The sequence below is a fragment of the Pyrgilauda ruficollis genome, unplaced genomic scaffold (genome assembly GCF_017590135.1).
Source record: "Pyrgilauda ruficollis isolate IOZ18807 unplaced genomic scaffold, ASM1759013v1 scaffold81, whole genome shotgun sequence".
NCBI lineage: Eukaryota > Metazoa > Chordata > Aves > Passeriformes > Passeridae > Pyrgilauda > Pyrgilauda ruficollis.
The window spans coordinates 309,408-321,554 of NW_024530044.1; the positions used below are offsets into that span (position 1 = coordinate 309,408).

Sequence of the window (12,147 nt, forward strand, 5' to 3'; positions counted from 1 at the left end):
TGCCCTTTGAAGTGGTCACCATCTAGGAAAACCCAGCTGATGTAAAAAATCATCACCTGTAATTCTTTTGTCATGCTTGATGCTCCGAGTATTTAAATGTTTGCTTAAAAAAGTTACCAATGGATTCTGGAAATTCACATGTATTTCTTGGAGCTTTTAAAGTTGAATAAAACTGCTTGCATTCATCCACATAAGATGATATGCTGTTTTAGGAGGAACATCTTAACTATTGTGCTGCAGTCAATTGAGACAGAAGTACTGTTGATTTGCATTAATTAGTTTCTTTATTTTTACACTAAGCGGTGCACATGGCCCTTCCTATACCAAGTGATACATCAGTTTTTGGTTTTTTTTAAGCAGATACAAGTAACATTAGCAAATAACTACTGAGCCCCCTCTGTATCTCACCTTTCAAAAGCAGGAGTGCTGTGGACCCAGTGTACAAGGAATTTTCAGCATCACATACTTACTCTTCAACATTTCCTGCTCATCACTAGTTTTTCCCCCCTGATTTTTACTGCTTTTAAAGGATTTGCAAACCTTTGACCTTGCTTCATGCTCTGAGCATCATCCACACAGACTCACTAAGTGTGTGGACTTGAAGGATTTTGTAGGATTGAAGACTCAAAAGGAGTCAGAGAGCTGAGGAAAAATGACTGGTCTCTAACGAGCCATTTGCCAAACTGGACAAACGCAGGACAGCCTACAAAAGCTTTCAAGGAGCAGCACTAACTCCAGCCTCACCCACTGCCACCTCGTGTCTGTGGATATGTCCCCTGTTCCCTTGCAGGAACATCCCTGCTGTGTCCAGCTCGCGTGCAAAGGAGGCAGCCGCAGCCACGCCGAGGGATCCTCGGCTGCCAGACTTCCCCTCTCAGCCCTGCTAACCTCAGCCCTGACCTACAGTACCCTCAGTTTTCCATTCCTTAGCCTCTCTTACGCAAATATAGCCCAGGATTCCAAATTGGGCTGTGTTTATTCCAGGAACACAAAGACAACCGTTTTCACGTCTAAGAAAGTGATGTGTCTTGATAAAAAATTGAAACATTTTCATACAATGCCGAACAAATGCAGTTTTCATCAGCACCCCAAATCCCTATGGACTGGTTTCTAGTCTATTCTACTAATTCCTGGATCCTTATGCCAAATTCATGTCTTCCCAAATTTGTCTGAATCCCCTCTTGCTTGAGCTCCTTATTTCAGATTAGCTGGAAACCATCTCCAATGTTTGCAACTGTGCCCATTAGCAGGTATCTTTCAGGCAGAAAGTTAATTCAACTGCACACAGAAACAGTCCACAATTGTTGCTTCAACTAGGTGCTATTTTTCATCTTTGCCTTTTAAACAAAACTGAACATTTGGATTCCAAGTGTTGCAAACTATGGAAAATATCCTATATGTCAAAAAGCACTGCTGCAAATAAGCTGCTTTCTTTTCAAAATTCAAAAGCAACGTATTTTTCTTTTAAATGATCTACCTAAATTTTCCAATACAACAGCCCCATCACAAGATTCTGTGATTTCATTGTGCTAAGTACATTAAGGCTAATTTGCAGTTTGACAGTGAAAAAACTTCCTTACTTTTTCTTTTGTGTCATTACCAGTGATGATAAGTAAATACCCAATACTTACAAAATCCATAAATTTCTTATACATATTGAAAAGCAGCTTTCCACAGAGCTATTAGAAAAAAACTTCATTTCATTAAATTGACCTTTGCTAGAATATGAGCAGTTCACAGCGTTACAACACCAATTAATAACAGGGTGCTGACAAATAAAACAAGCTGGTAAATATGAATCTTGTTCATAACAAGATTGCACAAGAAAATATACTGTAATGGCCCTGTCTGAACATCCTGTAATAGCCCATTGTTCCTCTCTATTGCTGTCATTCAGCAGTTTTTTTTAATAGCGGATGCGTGGCAGCGGAGGAACCAACGCAGCGTGGGGCTGCACGTGCACAAATCCTGCCCCATCCTGGAGGTGAGGAGACAGCCCTGGTACTCCTGGGCTGCTCACTGGATGTGGAGTTCTGCACAACAACCCCACATGGCTGCAGAACTTGAATGAGACAAAAATATTCAGCTGTAAGTGCCTGAATGGTTTGTAAACTGAGAAGGGAGTAGAATCCTTTTACCTGTCAAGGGCAAATTACAGGGACAGCAGAAATGAAGAGTGGAAAAATCATAATTCTGAGAGACTGTGGAGTCTTTTAGACAATACATGGTGGAAGAAACAGGAGGTGTCCTTCTGTTCCATAGATGAAGAGGAAAGGAGGTAATAAAGATCTTCCAAGTGTGACAACCAGGCATTTCACCTGCTCTCTGTATGAGGAAAGATGAGCTAACAGCACTGCAGTTACTGACACCTTAACTAGACCACAGACTGAAACCCAGCATCTGGTTTTGCTATCCAATTAAAATACTGATTTCATATTCACATTCAAATCTGTGAATTCATGCCACAGACATGTTTCTCACCAGTTAAAGGAATCTTTCTGCTTATCGAAGTCTGACTGAGCACAGGACATCTGATTGAGCCTTGTCTCTGCAGCAAGGGTCATGCTAAAGGCAACATCATTCCATTTACTGATTTGTTCAGTTCACTTTCCTATGGGAACAATATTTTAAGGTTCAGACTTTTTTTTTTCCTTTGTACATTTGTTATTCCTTCCATCACTTAGTCTTCCTTGCTACCAGGCTTCATTGTTTTACTGTTAAATTGTACTCAAGGAAGGAGGAGTTGGACAATGTCCTGCTTAAAATCTGTAAACGTTTAAAAATATAAAAGCTCAGAATTCTATGAAACATGAGGGATAAAGAAATTGTAAAAATAAAACAAAACAAAACAAACCTCTGGCTTAAAAAATCCCACATTCCTGTATGGTATAAAGCTATTTTTGAACACTTGGGTTCATTCACATGCATTCCCTGAGGAAGCTGAGTTATCACCCATGACTCTGTCACGCCAGTTTGTCTTCACTGGACAATATAAACTTCTCTTCCCTTGCCTATGCTGACTTAGAAAGGTTGCTCCCTAAAACCTGCTTTGAACCAGGGCTCTTTTGGTGCTGTGTACCCTGGAGGTGGCAGCAGCCACTTCTGTGCTCTGGTGCCCTAGTGCCCCCACAAAGACAGCACAAGTATTTTGCCAGCCTTCCAACAAACCCTGAATTACTGCCATGTCCTTCACTGGTCTGTAATGTGACTCTAGGAAAAGCTTAGCATGTCAGCAGACTATTTTATCCCTGCAGCCCTAAATAAAAAGTGTCCAGTTAAACTACATTGTCTGAATTCTTCCCCTGGATTGCATGCACAGTTTTCAGAAGAGGGGTCTTCTGTAGAGAAAGAGCTCTACTTCTGCAAGATCTTCTGAAATAACTGAGAGAGAAAAAGGAAAAGAAAACCCAGGCCCAGCAGCTACCCCAGTGGATCATGCTGAAGGGTTAAAAAACATCGGAGTGATTTTCCTAGGTACTCTCAAAATGCTGATATAACACATGCAGCAGGCAAGATTGGGGGAACAAAAGGCTCTGAAAGGACCATGCAGTGATTTCCATAATCAGCCCAATAATGAGACTTTAAAGGGTTAAAGATGGACCAAGATCACATCCTTTAGTCAGAAATTAAGAATTTCCAGAATGAGAAACTAAAAGTACATTCAAATGAATACGACTGTACTTCAGAGAGAATTGTTTGAGCTTCCAATTGTAACCATTACTCCTGTTTTAGATAAAACCTACACTGTGATAGCAAATAAATAGGAAACAAAAATCTGTTTTCACCAGTGTGTAATCTGTGGCAATGTTAATTGCACTTAGGACATAACACACAGAAAATTACATCTGATATAATCTTTCACTTTCTCTAGGGAAAAACGATGGACAGTGAGATCCTTGGGTTCTGTAGAACAAGGAGAAGACTGCAATAGCAGAGTTTAACTTGATGGGAATTCTTACTCTTATTTGCATATTGGTTTCTAAAGTTCTTCTTTTCTAGGACTATAATTTCCCATTTGCTTTCAGCAGAAAAGCTTTCATTTCCTGATGCACACATACAATTAACAGATTAAAACAATTTTTTAAAATCCCTCTTTACCCACTTCTTCTAAAACTGGAGAGGAAAAAAAAAAAAAAACTACCAAAAACCAAACCAAAACAAAGGAAAAAAAACAAACCCTCCCCCGCAAGCCCCACACTAGGCTGGCACGAACATAACCACAAGAAAGGCAGCAGCTCAGCTCAGTGTTCAAGTGCCTACTTAGCATGTGTTTTTTTCCCAGCTGCTGCCAGCCACACACAAACCCAGCGCAGCCCTGGTGGCCCTCCACGCATTTTAATGCAATAAACAACACATTTAATAAAGAATGAAGAATGTGCAGTGGCAGCCACGCAGAGAGTACTTGAACAGCGCTCAGGAAAGAGCCTGAATTTGGCTTTCCTGAACTTGTTGAAGCTAGCTTTTTGCCCAGAACACACTGAATCAATGCTGAAGAGGTTCCCCGTGGTGATGGTACGGTACGCACGCTCTGCAAGGAAGATGGCTCTGAAGTTCACCACGGTCATTTATGGAAAGGATTCCCACCCCCACCTTCCCCTTCCAAGAAACTGGACGTGTGAAGACAGACATTTCTTTGAGAGGAAGGATAAGGCAGAGGCTAATTTCATCTGCATGAGCCAGCATAGGATAAGCTGTTGGAAATACTGTCAAGCTACATTCTTAATGCCTGGCAAAGTGACTCACTCAGAGTCATCACAGGAAAGGAAGTTGAATAGAATCAAAAACGGAACAGGATGGGGGCTTAAACAGGAGAAAGAAGTGAGAGAAAGGAAACTGGATTGTTTAAAGTAGGCTGAGGTTACAAGTTCCAGAACGAGATTATTTTTAAAATACACATATAGAAGATATATCTGTAAAAATATATATGCATATATAAAAATACGTTAATGTATGCATGTATTTACAAAAAAAAGCTTCTTTCCATTTCAAGAGAGACTTGTATTTGTGGACTGCCTTCCAAAGATGCCTGCTGAGGTATTTGTTTCTGTTTAAGGTGGAATTAAAATGGTCTAAGAAATAAAAAATCCCCTCTAGAAACCCACAAATTTTTAACGATCACATTACTATTCCACTCAGTATGAAACTCTCAGAATATGGAGCTCCACACTCACATAAAAATCCACCACAATACAACATTAGTACATCATTCCCTAAAGAAACGCTAAGCAATAAACTAGTCTTTTTTATTTCCCCACACCAAAAAATTCAACATTGACTTTCAGTTGAAGCTCCATGACACATGGCAAAGTTTCTCTCCTCCAAACTTGTTCACTGTGAGAGTTTGGATGATTAGCCACCTCACATACCAATTTCAGCTAAATCAAACACAGACAGTATGTAGACTGTCTCAATATGTAAGTCACTTGAAGAAGCACCTCCTTGACTTCATCACAGCTGAAAACACGTTACTCATGCAACAGAATGTCCACCAACAAAAAGACCCATTTTGGTCCCCAAAGAAGATGACAAAAACATTTTTTAAATGTCATCAAGGCAATAGTGAACTGAGTCACAGCTCTTTATGTTTCAGCCACATCACCTGTAGGTACAAGTTCTGACTGTCCTTTTTCATGCTCAAGGGGACACACAGAAAAATGAATACACCCATTAAATCATATAACTAAAAAAACAAATTTCAGACTTAAGGAAGTATGCCTCGTCAAAAAATTACTCTGGAAAACTGTATTAAGAGAAATACTTCTAAATGCTCCTAAAAAAGCTTATTTCTGTTTGTGTAATATTTCTTATTTAATCCCCAGAGTGACACCTGCTGGATTTCACTAACTGAAACTAAAGGGCAGATATTGCCATTATACAGAATATTTCAGGATAATAATTGCAAAAACATGCCATTTTATCAATAAAGGGCTGTGCAGCAGAATACTTTCCCTCCATTTAGGGTACTAAATAAACACATGATGCAACCACAGAAAAAGGAAGTATAATGTCTAAAGGTCTTAGTCATTTCTGAAAAGTAAATTTTTTAACTTCTATCTAGGAAGGATTCTAGGGCACAACATTTGGTGACAAATTAGATTAATTTCTGAAACTATTTATGTGGAAAAAAATACTTTTAAATCCTAAAACAAATTAGTTCTGGTATAACATAAATGTTCTCAGTACATCCTTTGTTTTACTGTAATGAAACTCTAAAACTCTACCAGAATTGCCAGCATTGGGATAAGATGAAATTTATGAAAACTGATTGGCAAGATTTTACCACTGTAATGGGGGAGGAAAAAAATAAGGAGAAAATCTAAATGGTAATTCAAAGAATGATGCTTTGTGCCCATACAAGCATTCAAGATAGTGCAGTTTTCAAGCTGAGAGTATCAAAGAATAGGTGGAAAAGATGATGCAGTTTTTAGGAACCTAAGATATTCAGCCTAAACACACAGCTGATGGTAAACAAGAGTGTATGAGGGAGGTGTAGGTGTTTTGAACATAGTAATCAAGAGAAAAACATTGTTAATTTCTTTGGTTGGCTCCTTGTTCATGGTATTACATGGGAAGTCAGACTGGTATGGGCTTCATTAAACAAAATCATCACCAATTTTTGGGGGCTATTTTCCAAATGTAGCCTGTATGACCCAGACATAAATCCAGAAATGCAACATAGTTTTATTTTCTAAAATCCATTTAGAATGGTCAGCTACAACCTAAAAATCACCAAAACTGCCAGAAGAGGCTGTGTGACGCCTAGGATATACTGAAAGATAACAGCCTCAAACACACATGCAAATTTACCACAAGAGTCTGATTTATTTTCTTGAAGCAAGAACATGGCTTCTCTCCTGCAAAGTCTTTTTTGGTGCATTAGAATGAGTTAAGTGCATTTGAAACGCATGTTTCCAAAGAAAAGCAACTCGAAATAGATCACTTTAGGACAGCATATACTGCAGAAATGATTGAAAGTGTTTGCACAGAGCTAGGGCAGAAAAAGGATGACTTTGCTGGGAAAATGTAAACAGTATAAACAAACTTGGGAGACTGAAGCATGAGAGACAACTGTTAAAACAAAACTTTGAAAACGTGAAAGTTTAGCCTTTCAGCTCTGCCCAGATTCTAAAATAGAACAAAGCGTTGCTAAAGAGAAATGGTCTAATGGAAACCAATTTCATAAGATCTTCTATTGTACCACACTGGCTGTGGACTTCTCCATTAAGGTAAGAAAAAAGCTATTTTCTGCGCTCTTTGTGCAAGTTTTTTACACTGGAAACATCAGAACTGCCAACATGAATACAAAAGGTAAAAATAAGGGGTTGTGTCCACATACAGAAAGCTTTTGAAATGTTTGTTTTGTTTCCAACATTAGAAAGATGCAGCATTCAGATGTATGCAATTCAGAATACTAGCACGTGTGATATCGAGTTTTCCAAACAAAGGATAAGGTCTAGGGTTAATTTCCTTTGAAAATTTCTTTGTAAACTTAGGTTCTCTCTTTAGTTGCTACATTGGCAATAATAGAAATCAGCATGAAATGGACCTGCATATGTTGTATGTAGAAATAATATACCAAATATGTTATTATATGTCCAATACACATAAACACATATAAAAGCACACTTATTTTACTGCCTAAAAGTTATTTGTTTGCCAACTCGCATCTGTTTTAGTAGTAGCAGTATTCATTCCTTCCTCGACCAGCAGTACCAGGGATATAGCTAATTCCAGAGCTCTGACAATTTGCTACACCAATCACTTAAAATACTTCCCAGGGACAGAGCAGTTCCACGAGCAAGTAAAGGCTGTTTTCAATAAAGCTTGGCTGAGGAAGCTGCTCTGTCTCAATGACAGAGCCGCCCAGCTTGCAGAGCAGAGGTGGCCAGGGCACCAGGTAAGACAAATATTGTGTGCGTGCCACAGGGGTGGCAGCTGGTCTGGAGCACTGAAGGGATTTTGGTACCAAATCAAGAACATTGTAAACACATTGGCAACAGATGGGAACAACTTCTAAGGGAGAAATCCTGTTTTGTTTTCCTAGCTTTGGGCTTTCCTCAATGGTTTTAATAGATAGCTTATGCCCAACATTTACTATAGCAGCGACTAAATACACTTCTTTTAAATATCCCTGAATACATGGTATTATAAAAAACATATCAGTATAAAACATATAATTTCTTCCAAATTATCATGGTCCCATTTAAATTGCATGACTGCATGGCTTCATGGACTTCTGTGGGTCCAATCCTACCCAGCTCCTACACAAACCAGGAATGCTACTGGAGAAAGATGATTACCTCAAATGCACAGAATATAGAAGCAAGTTGGAAATATATGCGTGTCAAAGGAAATTTTTTAGTGTGCTTTCTTCCCTCGGTTTTGTTCTTAATTGTATCCTGGTCTATAACCTGAACAGCAGTTCCCAGATAGCCCATGGAACAATCCTGGGCTCCTGGACTAAGTCCCTTTAGTGACCCAGGTAAGGCATTGGTCACCCAGCGAGACACATGCAGATCTGTTTTTCAACTGATCACATACATTATCTATTTTTCAGGTCAGGTCATGTTTTTCAGCCGAAGTGCTCAAAATTTACACAAATTACCAAAAAAAAAAAAAAAAAAAAAATAAAACAGCTGCCAACAGAAGCAGAATGTAAAGTGCCTGGATGGATGACCATCTATGTATAATTCCTTCAATGGAAAAATACCCACATTTAGGAATGTCCTGCCCTTTGACAGCCTGTGGAAAAGTTCCCACTGGCTCTCAGTGGGCCAGGATTTCAACAGTTGTGTTGTATCAAGAAAAGACTATTCAAAGGGACAAGTACTACATCTCTTAACGCAGAGAAAAGCTCCAACTGACCAGAAATTCAGTGTGCAGGAACATTTGAAGTTGAAAGGACACACATAATGCAATTCTTGGACATGCAATCTATCTTAGATATCCAGGTACTTTGTTTTGTCCAGTAAAAAGTGAAATCACCCTGTCGTGTATCAATGCCCTGCCTGTCTCTGCTTTAACCTGCAAATAACATAGATTCTGACATCCAGCCTGCAAACACACACATGCCTGCCACATCCTCTGTGGGCAAACCTACTTCAACCTACACCAGCTGCTTGTGAAGCACAAAAAACAAGAATCTAAATCATTTAGCTGGTATACTTCTAAAGACAGTTGTTCCCACTTGCACTGATCATTAAAACAACATAAACACCTTTTATGTGAAGTGCCATCTCCATTGACAATGTCACCAAGTGCCTTTTGCGCAGAAGATTTCCAAAGTTGGAGAAAGACTTTGGGATTACTCCTATATGCAGTGAAATAGATAAGAGTTTAAGCAAACTAGAGAAGAAACACCATGCTAATGCAGATTAATTTTCCTAATTTTAAGAATTTCAGACAGTACCACAGCATGTGTACTTTAAAACACATCTGTTTTCAGATGTGGTCTTATACTGATCTAGATCTAGAGTTCCTCCTTCCAATGCACTGAGAGGAGCTCAGATTCAGAGCACATCCTGAACAGGTTTCAGCTATTAGAAGTACTATTAGTGCAAGGGAATGGCAAGATCCCCAGCAGGCACACTAAGACTGGGAAAACTGCATTGGCGCAATTGTAAGAGCAGCAAAGTCCATCCCCAAGGTACCCGGCGTAAGTTTATTAAGGCAAAGAGACAAAAAAACCCCTCAGTTATTTTCATAATTATTTAATTCTCTTCCCCTATAAACTGCATGGATAACTGAAGGATTCATTGCAGATCAAATCCAAGTGTGATTTATTGCCTAACAAGATTTATTTTCCTGGTTCTATGGCTCCACTGCTTACACACACGAGCAAATGACTAGAATTAGCAATCTCAGCACTGCAACCGCATTTGTAAAACCAGAGGGTATCACACCTGTTCTGGAAAGCTTAAGGAGCAGCAAGACTTTTAACTGCCCATCAGCTGTTACTCGAAGGCACGGAATCACACACTCGCCACCGTTCAATAGTTTCTCGAGGAAAGGAAAAGTGGGCAATCAGCTGTCAATAAATCAGCTCGGTGTTTGCGGTTAAAAACCTCAAACAGCAACACGCCGGCACGCCTACAGGCTTCAGAGCAGCCCAACTTTTCCTCAAGCAAACAGAAAGCCCAAACAAAACAGTAGCTTTATCTTTTAAGTTCTGTAATTACAACACAAAACCTAATTATGAAACAACTCAAGTATGACCTCTTTCTGGTACACTAAGTTTAGAGAAATACTCAGTAAGCAAACCGACACCACTTTATCACCTAATTCAGCCTCTATTGAAAGAGCTGCAGTTGTACTGAATTAGTCTAGGACCCTTTTCAAGTCAACGTGCCTCTAATTCTCTCCAGATGCAAAGACAAAAATTTGGTTAGTTAATGTCAGAGGTTTCAGGCAGAATCTTTACAGCGCTGCTTTGGGCATTTTATCTCTTTATCTATCTATCCTACCAAGCACAGACGATAACAACACCAGTTATAAAAATCAGCTCAACACCTCGCTCGCTAAAAATAAAAGAAGGTTTTCCTCGCAGCCCGTGTCGGCGCGGATTCCGCATCCCACGCCGAGGTTACAGCCGGAGCGCGCACACACACACGCGTGGCTCCGGCTGCGCTCGGGTGGCACCGAGCCGCTGCTCGTGGCTGAAACAATGAAACCGCACTCACCGCGAGCGCGCCTGCCAGAGCGCTTCCCGAGCAAACTGTGGGACTGTCTCCGATAAAGCTGTGCGTGCTGTCTCCGACTAAGCTGTGCGGAGCTGTCTCGGATAAATCTGTGCGGAGCTGTCTCAGATGAAGCTGTGTGGGAGCTGTCTCGGATAAATCTGTGCGGAGCTGTCTCGGACAGAGCGGTGTGCGGAGCCGTGTGGCCCGGTCCCTCCGCGGGCAGCCGAGAGCGCGGTGCCCGGCGGGTGTAATCCAGAGCCCGGGGCTGTCCCGGCGGAGCGGCGCTGTGCGGGAGCGCCGGGAGCGTGTCCGCTGGCAGCGCGGAGCGGCGGCAGCAGCGAAACATCAGAGCTTCCTGTTACATCACCCGACCCCGCCTGCGGCCGCCTTAAGTTACTTTTCTCTCCCGAATGGCATGTCCCGGGGAAGCCGGGCTCCCGTGGCATTCGAGCCCCGGCGCTGCCATCTGCTCCCGGCCTCTTCCCGCACCTGGCCCCGGGCGGCTCCGCTCGCCCGCCCGGCGCTCGGAACTGCCCTCAAAACACTCACTCGCTGCTCCGCTGGTGAGGAGGAGACCACGGGACCTGTCCTTTCACGTATGGAGCCACTGAGATTCGTCCTCCTCCTCCAGCTAGACCCATAGAAACAGATTAGTTTGGACCTTTATTCAAAGGGCACTGGAGAGATGCATTCCTCCTCAGTGTCACCGACCTGACCCACCGCCTCTGCCAGCGGCTGCCAGACACCCCATAGCGTAAGGGCTGAAAAGCTCTGCACAGAAATACCTTCATGTATTACCTCAGATGTAAGGCAGCTGCAAAGGTCAGATTCAAATTTTCACTTACAAACGGGCACATCATTTATAGTGCCACTATTTTTTTCTTGGGTGCAAATCAAAGTATTTAAAGAAATAAGTCTTTGAATTATCAAGGGTAGGAAAAAAAAAAAAAAAGCAACAGGAGCATTGTTAGTGATGATCTCCATGCTATCTTTTTCTAAACACTGGTGATTTGAAAGCACAAGTATGAATGGTTTGAAAACTGCAATGACAGAGGACAAAACAAAATTAATAGCATTCTTTCTACAAGCTTCAAAGAATATTGTACCAGAAACAATCAATTTTGTACAATCAATTCCCTGTACTATGGGCAGGGAATATGTGCCCTCTAAACCAATAACCAGTCACTTTATGCACAGGACAACCCTATGCTGAACAAGCAGGGAGATCATGGAGCATCAAACTCAAATTACATGAATACCTGTGACAGTACTCCTTAGGGAACCCCACAAAAGTCTCCCAAAAATCACATTGTGACAAGGATCTATCAAAATTATAACACTGAATTTGCTCAAAAAACAACATAAAATATTCTGCTTGTTTCTCGCTACCTGCCACTTGTCCACTTTTTTTTTCCCCCAGCAGAATCATTTGTGGAACTCACTGTGAACTGAATGAAGGAATTTACCT

General features: G+C 41.0%; 1 protein-coding gene across 1 annotated transcript in view; it reads right to left on the bottom strand.

Annotated features, from left to right (window-relative positions):
- CALCRL (calcitonin receptor like receptor) overlaps positions 1 to 11,156 on the bottom strand; it is a 62,754-nt gene extending 51,598 nt beyond the window's left edge. The window contains exon 1 of the mRNA XM_041487596.1: positions 10,680 to 11,156. The gene's annotated coding sequence lies outside the window, so the exon portion shown is untranslated. The remainder of the gene's footprint in view (positions 1 to 10,679) is intronic.
- Between the last annotated feature and the right edge of the window lie 991 nt (positions 11,157 to 12,147).